Source organism: Pleurodeles waltl, chromosome 1_2, assembly GCF_031143425.1.
Source record: "Pleurodeles waltl isolate 20211129_DDA chromosome 1_2, aPleWal1.hap1.20221129, whole genome shotgun sequence".
Classification (NCBI taxonomy): Eukaryota; Metazoa; Chordata; class Amphibia; order Caudata; family Salamandridae; genus Pleurodeles; species Pleurodeles waltl.
The window spans coordinates 278,424,586-278,437,030 of NC_090437.1; the positions used below are offsets into that span (position 1 = coordinate 278,424,586).

General features: G+C 44.7%; 1 long non-coding RNA gene across 2 annotated transcripts in view; it reads right to left on the reverse strand.

The window, feature by feature from the left end:
• The window catches only part of LOC138295512 (uncharacterized), a 189,524-nt gene extending 179,365 nt beyond the window's left edge, over positions 1 to 10,159 (reverse strand). For both annotated transcript variants that reach the window (XR_011203612.1, XR_011203614.1), the window contains exon 1: positions 10,104 to 10,159. This is a non-coding gene — a long non-coding RNA (uncharacterized lncRNA). The remainder of the gene's footprint in view (positions 1 to 10,103) is intronic.
• Positions 10,160 to 12,445: the final 2,286 nt, after the last annotated feature.

The window sequence follows — 12,445 nt, forward strand, 5'->3', positions numbered from 1 at the left end:
AAGCCTGACTACTCTATGGCAAGCAACCAGAAGGTTGAGCACTGGTTAATTAAAGGTTGGCTTGTGCCTCAACCTGACAAGAATTGTGGTTGCTGTTTTAGTAGAGTTTCAACACGCCACCCACCAGCAATCCAATTTCTTTCAGTGGTTCTACCTAATTATATATAATTCTGTTTGTGTTTACCTTCGATTTGGTAAAATTGGTGTGGGTAGCATCAGAGTGTTCTTTAAGGAGCCAGGCTTGCAGGTAGTATTTGCAATCATGGAGGCAGCTTTGGGGTCTCGTATTATATGCACTAGATATTGGGTGACTTGAAGATTGTGAGCTGGCCACTTGTCAAAGAAGGGTGTAAGAAACACAAGTTTGGCACAGGAAGCATACGCATCAGATCTCATTCTTACACAGCCCTGTGTGGTCACCCCAGATGTGGGATACCAATCATGACGAAATGAGTGGCCTGAGGACAAGTACTGCAGGCTTGTTATCTGGCCTATCAAAAATATTTTGTTTTACCACATACAATTAAATAAAGATTCCTAGGTGATGCACTCCAATTGCTCATCTTGCTGGCCTGCACAATCTTCAAAGCAACTGCATTATCTACAGAGTCATCACAGTCAGAACACCTGCCTACCTGGCAGACACGCTCACCATCTCCATTTACTCTTTTTACACCCACCCCAGGACACTATCAGATGGGAAAATGAATTTAAAAAGGTCTTCTCCATCTATGTAGTTAGGTCAGAGAACAGTATGGAACAGCTATCTGGACCGCCCGAACCCCAGTCCAATTTAGGACTGATAAGAAGGCCCACCTCTCTAAAGAAGACAACATCAAGATGCTGTAACAGTCCACAACCAGCTACCATCCTAACACACTTACATTGTGTCTTTGCCTTTGATCCTGTCCAGTACTGCCTTTCGGTAAGTTTTGAGCTGTATCAGTGCCACAACCATATTGTCCGGGCTGGTCCATGTATTCACCACAAGAGTAAATCTTTCCATTGGTAATTATGGCCAGTTCAAGTACTTCTTGTCACAAGGTGCCTTCCACTACAAAGGAAAGCTTGGGCTTGTGGATTTCCTAATGTAGTGAGAGTTTTGAACATCTATCCATGTGCAGACACCAATGTCAAACCTCTGTGTACCAGGGAACATGGACTGGTATTCCAAATTGGTGAGAAGAAAATGTCTGTATGCAGAACAATCACACTTACCCCCCATATCAATATTGTGGAGCTGCCCATAGAGAAGTACATCCTGGTCAAGACTGGCTGACTGAACATAAAAGTTAAGCTAAAGAACTGCTTTGTTCCTTGCAAATGTACCTCTTGCTGAATTGTATTACTTGCCATCCGAATCCACACCTGACATTCCTTGTGAATCACTTTTTTATGTCCATTCCTGCTGTTTCCCCGGAGCTTACTTATCTGTCATCCTCCTGCAGGGCCTTATTCATCCATCCTTCGATCTCTAACTTAGCTTTGCCAATCCACTCACTAGAGTCTCTTTTTGCTCGTCCTGAAGGTGAAGTCCTTATCTAATCCACAGGAATGTGTAAAAGTACATGTATACCTGTTGCTACTGTATGTCGAAGAAAAACTTTGATGGCATAAGTTCTATCATAGCTGTTATGCCATATTGAAAAGACGCATCTCATTCTCTAGAAGGTGTGTGTTTGTGGCTATGGTCAGTTGTAATTTGTTTCATTGTAAAAGATTCATTATAGGTATGCTATTCAGTGATAGGTGTGTTTATGGAGGTTTTAAATTTAAGAAATGAGTACTGTAAGTGTATATTTAGTAGTGTAATATTGCACTTAGAGAACTACACAAGGGTCCAGTGAAGCTGAATCACTTGTGAGAACCATTACAGTTAATGATTTTCATTAAACACCAAAAACATGGTGGGGACACAAATCTCCAACCTCAGTGAGTGCTCACTGAAGAGATCCATTGCAGAAGTGAGCCAAGCATGAGAGTAATGTAAGACAATCCTTGTGTTTTTCCAGCTTGAGGGCGTAGTCTTCGCATAGTCTCAATGACTCTCAGCTAGAACAGAGAACGTCCTGCTTTTTCAAACAAAGATTTGGCATTCATTGTGTGCCACTCTAATTACTGGGTGGATCTAAGGAGCTGTGATGTCACGGTGGCTGACCTAGATACTCAGGCCCATATTTATGAAACCTTTGCATTGTCCTTGCATCACACAAGTTGATACAAGGACAACGCAAGGGCTTCATTGAGATTTACAAAGCCATGCAAGGCCTGATTTGAGAGGCCTTGCCTCGCTTTATAAAGAAATGTAATGCAAGGCAGCTGCTTGACAGTGTTAAGATACGTTCAACTTGAGATGCATTCCATGGCTGGTGATTGTGTTCCCACAGATCCACCCATAGATTTTGGTGAATTCCCAGATTTACAAAGACTTATAAATCTGTGAATGCTTCAAAATGCTACGCCTTCCCAAGTGAGGCATAAAAAGGAGAAGCATTTTTATTTCTCCTTGTTATTACCTCATTCCATGTGTGCTGCATTCTGCAGCACATGTAGAAAGAGGAAAATGCCTCAAAGGATTGTTATTGTGCAGGAAGGGACACCTGGTCTGTCTGTAATGCAGGCACCCTTGCACAATGGTGCAAGGGTCCCTGCATTGGCAATAGGCTGCACACAGTGAGACAGGGCAAGAAAAGAGCAAAAATGCTCAATGTCTTTGTGAAAGCTTTGCTTACTGCCCTAAGTTGTGTGAAAGTTTAGTAAATATGCCGTCAGTGTTGCATATAATATTTGACTTAGAAGTTCACAGTATTTGTTCATGATGTGTACAAGAGTTCATAATATGACTAGGACTTCAGTGAAGAAGCTCAGTACTTATTTGGCTGCTATAATATATATACTGAAACACTTTTAACCCCTTCAATGCCAGGCCTTTTCCCCTTCAGGTGCCAGGCCTTTTTTTGGCTATTTTGGGGCAGTTCGCGCTTAGGCCCTTATAACTTTTTGTCCACATAAGCTACCCACACCAAATTTGTGTCATTTTTTTCCAACATCCTAGGGATTCTAAAGGTACCCAGAGTTTGTGGGTTCCCCTGAAGGAGACCAAGAAATTAGCCAAAATACAGCAAAAAAGGGCTGCAAAAGAAGCCTTGTGATTTTTTCTCTGAAAATGGCATCAACAAAAGGTTCGCGGTGCTAAAATCACCACCTCCCCAGCTTTCAGCAACAGGCAGTCTTGAATCAGAAAACCCCATTTTTCAACACAACTTTGTCATTTTACTGGGACATACCCCATTTTTACTATTTTTTCTGCGTTTAGCCTCCTTCCAGTTAGTGACAGAAATGAGTGTGAAACCAATGCTGGATTCTGGAGAGCTAAACATTTCTAAACATTAGAAATAATTCAGAATTCAGCAAGGGGGGATTTGTGCAGATCCTACAAGTTTTTCCTAGAGAAAATAACAGCTGAAATTAAACACTATTGAAAATGGGATAAAAAAACAGCCAATTTTCTCTACGTTTTACTCTGTAACTTTTTCCTGCAATGTCAGATTTGTGAAAGCAATATACCACTACGTCTGCTGAACTCTTCTGGTTGTGGGAATATATAGGGCTAGTAGGTTTATCAAGAACCCTAGCTACCCAGAGCCAATAAATGAGCTGCACCTTGCAATGGGTTTTCATTCTAAACCGGGTATACAGCAATTCGTTTGCTGAAATATAAAGAGTGAAACATAGGTATCCAGAAAACCTTTCTATTTCCCAAAATGAGCACAAGATAAGGTGTTGAGAAGCAGTGGTTATTTGCACATCTCTGAATTCTGGGGTCCCCATACTAGCATGTGAATAACAAGGCATTTCTCAAATAGACTTCTTTTTTACACACTGTCTTACATTTGGAAGGGAATAAAGAGAAAGACAAGGGGCAAGAACCCTTATTCTGCTATTCTGTGTTCCCCCAAGTCTCCTGATAAAAATGGTACCTCACATGCGTGGGCAGGCCTAACAAATGCGAGAGGAAACGCAACAGGGACACCACATTTTTACATTGAAAACTGACGTGTTTTTTGGAAAGTGCCTTGCTGTGGATTTTGATCTCTAGCTCAGCCGGCACCTAGGGAAACCTATCAAACCTGTGCATTTTTTAAAACTAGACACCTAGGGGAATCCAAGATGGGATAACTTGTGGGGCTCTCACCAGTTTCTGTTACCCAGAATCTTTTGCAAACCTAAAAATTTAGCCAACAAAACACTTTTTCCTCACATTTCGTGACAGAAAGTTCTGGAATCTGAGCGGAGCCACAAATTTCCATCCACCCACCGTTCCCCCAAGTCTCCCGATAAAAATGGTACCTCACTTGTGTGGGTAGGCTTAGTGCCCACGACAGGAAATGCCCCAAACCACAACATGGACACATCACATTTTCCCAAAGAAAACTTACACGTTTTTTGCAAAGTGCATAGCTCTGGATTTTGGCCTCCAGCTCAGCCGGCACCTAGGGAAACCTACCAACCCTGTGCATTTTTGGAAACTAGACACCTAGGGGAATCCAGGATGGCATGACTTGTGGGGCTCTCACCAGGTTCTATTACCCACAATCCTTTGAAAACTTCAAAATTTTGCCCAAAAAACACTTTTTCCTCCCATTTTGGTGACAGAAAGTTCTGGAATCTGAGAGGAGCCACAAATTTCCTTCCACCCAGCATTCCCCCAAGTCCCCTGATAAAAATGGTACCTCACTTGTGTGGGTAGGCCTAGTTCCCATGAAAGGAAATGCCCCAAAACCCTATCCGGACACATCAAAATGATCAAATACAAAACCACCTGTTTTTGCGGGGGCGCCTGCGTTTTTGGTCCTGGGCTCAGCAGCCATACAGGGAAACCTACCAATCTCAGACATTTCTGAAAACTAGACACCCTAGGGAGTCCAGGGAGGTGTGACTTGCATGGATCCCCCAGTGTTTCCTTACCCAGAATCCTCAGCAAACCTCAAATTTAGCTAAAAGAAATCACATTTTTCCCACATTTCTGTGTAGGATCACAACATCGGGACAAAGTTCCTACCACCCAATGTTCCCCTCAGTCTCCCGGTAAAAACGATACCTCACTTGTGTAGGTGGGCCAAGTGACTATGACAGGGACCAGATTCAAGCTAGCCTGGCTGATGAAGGGTGATACCCTGAACCGGTCCCAGGATGCTTTTTGCTGGTCCAGGGAATACCTGGCCTGGCAGTTCGGGCTGGACTGTTCCCATGGGGAACAAGGTCAAGACTGATTTGCATATGGCTGGGTCTAAATTGGAATGGCATGACAAGCAAAAAAAATGATGGATTAAACCCAGATCTGTGACTGGGGGTGAATGTTTGATTTGTTCTGCATTCCGTCCATCATCTGTTGTTTTTTCATATGACAGGGAGGAGCCAAAAACAAGTCGAATTGAGGGCGACCCAAAGCAGGTCCAAAAGGGCAGTTTGAAAAAAATAATTTCTAGGCTGACAAGTGCGGCAGAAGTTTTATCGGTATAGATGAGACAATGCTGGGTGGTAGAATTTTGTGGATTCCTGCAGATTCCGGAAGGTTCCATCAGAAAAATGAGGAAAAAATGTGTGATTTCCAGCAAAGTTGGAGGTTTGCAGGGCATTGTGAGTAAGAAAATGGTGCGGGTGCATGGGAAGCATGCCACCCTGGACTCCCTGAGATGTTTAGTTTCCTGATGTGTCTAGGTCTTGTGGATTGTTTTACATGGCAGCGTCCCAAAGTCTAAAAAGTGCAGCCCTCAGCCTTCCAAGTAGGACGATTTTGAGAATTAGCCAAAACCAAAACTCAAAATAATCAAATGTCCTCTTGATTGCCATGGAATAAGATGTTTTAGTGTGGGGGTAGAGCTGAAAGACTGCTACCCCCTTCAGTTGGGGTGGGGGCATAACCATGCCCGTACTGGTTGGTGGCGATCACCCCTTTTTTTTTAATTCCCTGGCTTCTAGTAGACTTTCTGCCCCCCCCCCCCGGGGTGTGGATCGGGGGTAATTACCCCATCTGCCCACCGGTGGGCAGAACAACTTTGGCCTCATTTCTTTGGGGTGGTTGGATGGCCATACCCCACCCTCTTATTTTGGAAAAAAATCTTCCCTGGTCTCCGGTGGGCTTTCTGCCCCTTGGGGGCAGATGGGCCTTTAAAAAATAGTCTGATCTGCCTGAAGGGGGGTAGATATGGCCAACAGTAATGTGCCCCCATGGGGTGTGACCCTTGCCCAAGGGGCTGCCCACCCAAACAAAACACACACGCACACACACACCAATCCCTGGTGCCTAAGTGGTTTCTGCCCCCCCAGGGGCAGATCGGCCTAATAGAAATAGGCCGATCTGCCCCCAAAGGGAGCAGAAATGGCCTAACATAAATTTGCCACCCTCCAAGGGAGCAACCCTTGCCTAAGGGATCGCTCCCATTGCGTGAAATTGGCGCAAAAAAAAAATCCCCAGGGCGTAGTGGTTTTGTAAAAATAGGCCATTCTGCCCCTAAGGGGGGCAGAAATGGCCTAACATAAATGTGCCCCCAGGGGAACGACCCTTGCGTAAGGGGTTGTTCCCCTTACGTGAAATTGTTGCAAAAAAATAAAAATCCCTGGTATCTAGTGGTTTCTGACCCCCTTGGGGGCAGATTGGCGTAATAAAAATAGGCTGATCTGCCCCCGAGGTGGGCAGAAGTGGCCTAAAGACAATTTACCTCTCAGGGAAGCGACCCTTGCCTAAGGGGTCGCTTCTCACATATGAAAAAATAAAATAAGCAAAAAAAAATCCCTGGTGTCCAGTGGTTTTTGCCCCCTTTGGGGACAGATTGGCCTAATAAAAATAAGCCGATCTGCTCACAATGGGGGACAGAAATGGCCTTAAATTAATTTTGCCCTCAGAGGAGCGACCCTTGCCTTAGGGGTTGCTCCCCACATATGAAAAAAATGAAACAAAAAAAATAATTATCCCTGGTGTCTAACGATTTCTGCCCCCCCCCGGGGGGCAGAAATAGCCTAAAAATAAATTGCCCTCCTGGGGAGCGGCCCTTGCCCAATGGGCTGCTCCCCTCATTAAATAATAAAAAAATAACACTGCCTGGTGTCTAGTGGCATTTCTGCTGCCTGATCGCATCGCGCAGCAGAAATGCTGAGAAAGACATCAAAGGAAATGAAAGCCCTTTCCTTTCCTTTGATGCCTCTCTCAGCCCCTCCATGTGATTGGAGGAGAAATGCTTTTGCATTTCTCCTTTGATCAGTGCTGAAAGCTGAGCTTCCAGCACGGAGGGGTAGGTCTCTGATGAGGTCAGCATGCGATGGCACGCTGATGTCATCAGACGCCACGTGGGGTCGGGGCGGGGTGGAAGGGGAAGTGATTCCCCTTCCATCCCTGCCCAGAGGAGGGGGTGCGAGGCCCCCAGGGAGGGGAGCGCTAGCGCTTCCCCCGAGGGCCCCTATCTGAATGTAACGGTTACGTCCTGGGCACCAAAGCGGTGCTGCCCAGGACGTAACCGTTTCATCCAGAGATCCCGAGGGGGTTAATGAGCTGGAGAAATCACTCTGTAGAATGTATGTCAATGTAGGACAAGACGGTCAAAAATGGTAAAAGAAGATAGTCAGAATTTCTTATACTGATGCATCCAGCGTAGGTTGTCGTTCTTGTATATAAATAGATTGGGTACAAATTAAACCTCTAAATAGCATCCAGATACCGCCTGCTTTATGGTGTACTTTTTATGAATTGCCAATGCTATCATTATCGTACCTATGTGAATTATCGGCATAACAACGAATAGGAATAATAACCAGGCTTTCAAACAGTCTGAATCAGTCATCCATTTTGAACACTCTGGATTGCATTTGTCTTCCAGTTTACAAATCACCCTAGGAATAAGAAAGAATTATAAATTAAGAAAATGGGAGATTATGCAGCATGAATACTCTGGATTTAGACGGGTGAACTCCATACCTTAATATGCCAGGAATTAATACAAGATTTTAACCTCTTTTACCTTCTTTTAACCTCTCTGCCTTATTGACTTTAGGTCTGGCTTCATAAATTGTTACCAATTAGTTAATTAAACGTAGAGTAGGCTTCCCCTTGTAATTTTATTTCTAAAGGGGTGGGCCATGGGGGCGACGAGCAGTGAGGGAAGTGCACAGCATTCCCCTCAGTGCACATATATGTTTGGCCAGCCGTCTCGGGCTGGCATAACACACATGCACACAAGGGCTCTCTGCCACCCGGCACTGTGTAGCCAAGTTAGAGAGAGCTGTCCCAGGCTCCCAGTCTGTGTTGGAGTGCCCAGCCAGGGCGCTCCAGCCAATCATAATGCTGCTCTGAGCAGTTTCACGATTGGTGAAGGGCAGGCTGGTAGTCTGTCCCCTGAGTGCGATGGAGGTAACGCGGCAGCGACCAGGTAAGTAGACTTTTATAATTATATATATATATATATATATATATATATATATATATATATATATATATATACAGTATTTTTGTTCTGCTTCCACACACCCCGCCAGTATGCTGAGTCACCAGCCGCGACTCGTTGTATACCATTCCACCTTCCAGAAAGTGCGCTTCAAATGGAAAGCATGAGCTGTTATTGTTCCTCTGAAATGTTAACTCAATCTAACAAGCTGTTTGTTGCAATTCTTTAGCTCTTGAGTGCATTCTATTCAGAAAGTAATCTAGTTTCGTTCCTTTGAACCACACTCTTCTACCCGCATTATCAAAGCCAATAGGGCAGGCTATAAGGTGATAACCGGCAGATGCGCTTGCAGTGCATGTAAGCAGCATTTGTGAATGCCTCTGTTGAAATGCGTTGGCACACTACAGCAAAACCGATTGACTATTCCAATGCTTGTTCTCTCAGTCATCCCTGTAATCTTCACTATTCCCTTCTCCACAGATACTATTCGACCCCCCATTCACCGCTTCAGCTGGACTACCTCAAGCATACAGATACAGTCTATCAATTCGAATGCGAAATTAGACATATTTAGAAACATGAAGTATGTATTTTTTAGGGTAAAACAGAAAATTAGAAATACAGTTGATTAGGTTAAACTCACGCAGTCAGGGCTGAATGAACGTATTTTCTATTATGCCTGTTTCCATGGGCAGAACGTTTTAATTTTGTGCAGCTATTGAGTCAAATATCTGCTGTTCCAATACATAATCCCTTAAAATTGCTTTTTGCAGTGGGAAACAGATGATGGGTTGCTATCTGAATGTAACGCTTGCCAGAGAAATGCAGTAGTAGGTGTGCTTGAAGTCATTAATTACCAGTGTGACTAATTACTGTAGGTAGTGATTAATCTTTGCTTTCCATTCTTCGCTGATGGCTGTGCAAGCCTCTTTTTTTGTGTGCGTTTCTGGAACGATTCAAGGTACGAGCTGTAATATTTCCAGCTGCACTGACTCTGAAAAATGGCGAAACAATTTGACATGATGGAGATGTCCCTTTTACTTCAGGTTTTCCGGTGGCCATCTGTTCCCTGACTTGCAAAACGGTGCTGTAGCATGTGGCATCTCATGTTTCATATCATAAGCATGATGTAGTACCCACTGAGTGTGCAGTCCAAATGGTGCATTGCCTCAGCTGCTCGGCTAACGCTTCCAGACTCTATTTTCTCAGCAAAACCGACAAACAGGAGGTATGAGACGAAACCGTTACTTAATGCCTTAGGCTCAGGTCGTGGGGGAATGTAGACCTAACGCTGTGGAACACAGACCTTTTTCGATGGGATAACACTCACTGAGCTGCAACCATGGAAGCGATCTGAATCATGGCATCACGCTGTACAGGAAGAAGCCTGGAGAGAGCCAAGCCATTTCCAGTCCCCTTCCTGTAGCTGGGCCACGCAGTTCTCTTCAGTGTCTCAAATCACATAAATCACTTGTGGCAGAGACTGAGAGTCCGAGAATCAGCCAGCAAGAAAGAAAGAAAAAATGTCCTGAGCTTCTGCACTATAAGAGCCACACTTGGGCAGTTGCAGCTCACGGGGATTCTTGGCGGCTGGGCAGGCAGTGCACAGAGCGTGCGGCGGTAAACGGGGGAATTATTAACAAAATAAAATGTTTAAAAACTTACCTCTGTTTCTGCTCTGCACCACTCCTCTCCTTTGTCCGGATGCTGCAGGCACAGGCTCCCAGCCTGCCCAGCGGCCAATCCTGACGTTGCTCAAAGCAGCGTGAGGATTGGCTGGGAGTGCTCTGGCTGGGTGCTACCAGGCAGACTGGGAGCCTGTGCAGGCTCTCTTCAGCCCAGCAACTGTGTTGATGGGCTGGAGAGAGCCCTGTGCGCATGAGTGTTTGGCCGGCCCAAAACGGATGGTCAAACATACATGCGCAGTGAGGGGGAGTGCTTTGTTCTCCCCCTCAGTGCACATCACCTACCCTGGCCCCACCCCTTTAAAAAAAAAGGATAATAAACTTCGTAAGGTGGCATATTTCTAGAATGCTTTCGGACCCTGTCACCTTTGTTTCTCCAATATAACCTTAATTTGAAATGTAGCTATTTTGAGGTTTGAAACATTGTTAAAATAAAAGTGACAAACCTTCAGACTAGTACCAGGCACTGAAAGTTATTATTAAATTGTTAAATTAAATTGTATATAATGGGGCCATAAACACCAAAGATTGCTACTGGCTGAGCTTCTAGACAATTATTTTTAAAGAGCAATGTGATACTTTGTAATTGATTACAGCAGTAGTTGCCATTGAAATAAAATAACTAAATGGTTTGTTTTACTGGCACTCATAAATACCACAGTGAATATATATGAATTGTAAGAGCTGTCAGCCTTAGAATGGCCTTCCCCAAACTTTTGCATCTCCTTCTCCATTTTACTGAACCTATTTTGTTGGTCTTATGACTCTGTGCACTTTTCCACTGCTAACTAGTGCTAAAGTACGTGTGCTCCCTCTCCTAAAGTATAGTTACATTGGCTTTTACCTAATTGATTTGTTTAATTTACTTAGAAGTCCCTTGTAGAGTAGTATGCCTCATACCCAGGGCCTGTAAATTAAATACTACCAGTGGGCCTACAGCACCTGTTGTGTCATCCACTTAAGTAGGACTGTAAAACATGTCACAGGCCTGCCATTGGATCCTCAATGCAGTTTTAAACTGTCATGTCAACTTGGCACTTCAATCCCCATGTCAAGCCTTAAAGTCCTCTTACTTAACATATAAGTCACCCCTAAGGTAGGCACTAGGTAGCCCATAGGGCAGGGTCATGTGTAAATGATGTGTTGAACATATACTATTAAGTTTTACGTGTTCTGGTAGTGAAGTAATCCTAAATGAGTTTTTCACTAATGTAAGGCCTACCCCTCACATCGGATAACATGTGGGATTCCTTTTTATGTTTAATAAACTGTAATGTCCAATTGGGACCTGGTACCCAAGTCATGTTTGGTGTCTATCAACTTGTAATGATAATGATAATCCCTCTTTAATGGTGAAGTTGGGTGTGTTATTGCAATTTTGAAAATGCTACATTTAGAAATTTGGCATTTTCCTGTCCTTACCCGTTGTGTGGCTGTAGCCTGTCTTGGGACATATTACTGGTTGTAGATGACAGTTAGACTTTGTGTATTCCTCCCAGACAATCACACAATAGAAGGGTTAGGTGTGCCTGACTAGGCCATCTACTGGCAGGATGGAAGGGAGGAACTGAGCACAGCCCCACTTACAGCCGAGTAGCCTGTGCCTTGCCTTCACACAAAGGGCCTAATGGCCCTGCATTGTCACTTTAGCCAGTTTGGAACCAGGGGTGATAGGAAATTCCATGCAATTGAAAGCCACTGTCTAGAAGCTTCTCCCACCTTCCAGAACCAGGGCATCAGGATAGAAAAGAAGGACCCCAGGCACCAGCTCTTCAGTACATTTGTGGGCCTGTGCACACTCTGCCGAAAAGAAAGCCTATTGTGCTGCTTCAAGGACTGCCACTGTTCTGGACTGCTGCTGTAAAGGAATTGCTGTCCAGGTGCCTTCTTGCCTGGGGAAGAAGAACTGGACCTGCAAATTCATCTTGAACCCAGGACCCCAAAGTGACCCCAAGGACTAGTCCACTGGCCTCTTGATCTGCGCCCCAGGGACAAAAAAAGCTCTCTAAACAGCTACAGGGCACAGCTGCTGTGGGTTCCTGACACCCAAGTGGTCAGGTCCTAGTCCATTGGTGTGGCCCAAGGGCTCTAAAAACAAGCATTTGGCCTCGTCATGACCGCGAACAGGCCCGTTCAGGCTGGAACCGTGCCAATCCAAATGAGAACCAGCCCAAGCTGCTGCCAGCCCATCTCTCCACATCACAGCATCGACCACCTGTGTGGGACCAACAACATGAAGCTTCAGCCCACCCTCTGCAACATCCGGCTTGCTTTTCACACCACGCCAACATCCTTAAGTGACGCTTTCCTTGTTCATCACAG